Genomic DNA, 607 nt, shown 5'->3' on the forward strand with positions numbered 1-607 from the left:
AAGCTTGGTGGGGGTGGTGGTCTTTGATTTCCTTGGCCTCCTCATGAAAAATTTGGGTGGTTCCTCCAACCTGCATTGTAAGTGTTACTATAAGGATTATTTTGAGGTCAAGGATTATTACCCATATAGTTCATTTGCTCATTCTCCCCGGTAGGGTCGTATGCTGGATAGTCTAAATTGCTGATTCCACCTCCACTTGCATTGCACTGCATTACTGGATGAACTTGTGAAGAGCCAAGTAAACCATCAGTTTTTCTATTCACAAGTTCTACCTAATTAGAGAGCATAGTAACCAAATTGATGTTAAAAACGCTAGCTACTTTTGTTGGCTTTGTCTTCATGACTTGCCACTGATAATTATTCAGTGACATCTCTTCTATAAATTCATAAGCCTCTTTAGGTGTCTTGTTATTAATAGTCCCACAGTAGCTGCGTCAATCATCTGCATAGTTGATAGATTCAAACCGTTGTGGAAAGTTTAAACTTGTAGCTAAAGGGGTAACCCATAGTGAGGGCACCTTCTTAATAGATCCTTGTATCTCTCCCATGCATCATAAAGTGTTTCTAAATCCATCTGCACAAAAGAAGAAATATCATTTCTTAGTTT

General features: G+C 38.7%; 1 non-coding gene across 1 annotated transcript; it reads left to right on the forward strand.

Annotated features, from left to right (window-relative positions):
• Positions 1–500: 500 nt before the first annotated feature.
• On the forward strand, positions 501–607 carry LOC128291333 (small nucleolar RNA R71). The gene has a single exon (XR_008281109.1). It is a non-coding gene; the product is annotated as a small nucleolar RNA R71 (small nucleolar RNA).

This window comes from Gossypium arboreum, chromosome 3 (genome assembly GCF_025698485.1).
Source record: "Gossypium arboreum isolate Shixiya-1 chromosome 3, ASM2569848v2, whole genome shotgun sequence".
In the NCBI taxonomy this organism is placed as follows: Eukaryota; Viridiplantae; Streptophyta; class Magnoliopsida; order Malvales; family Malvaceae; genus Gossypium; species Gossypium arboreum.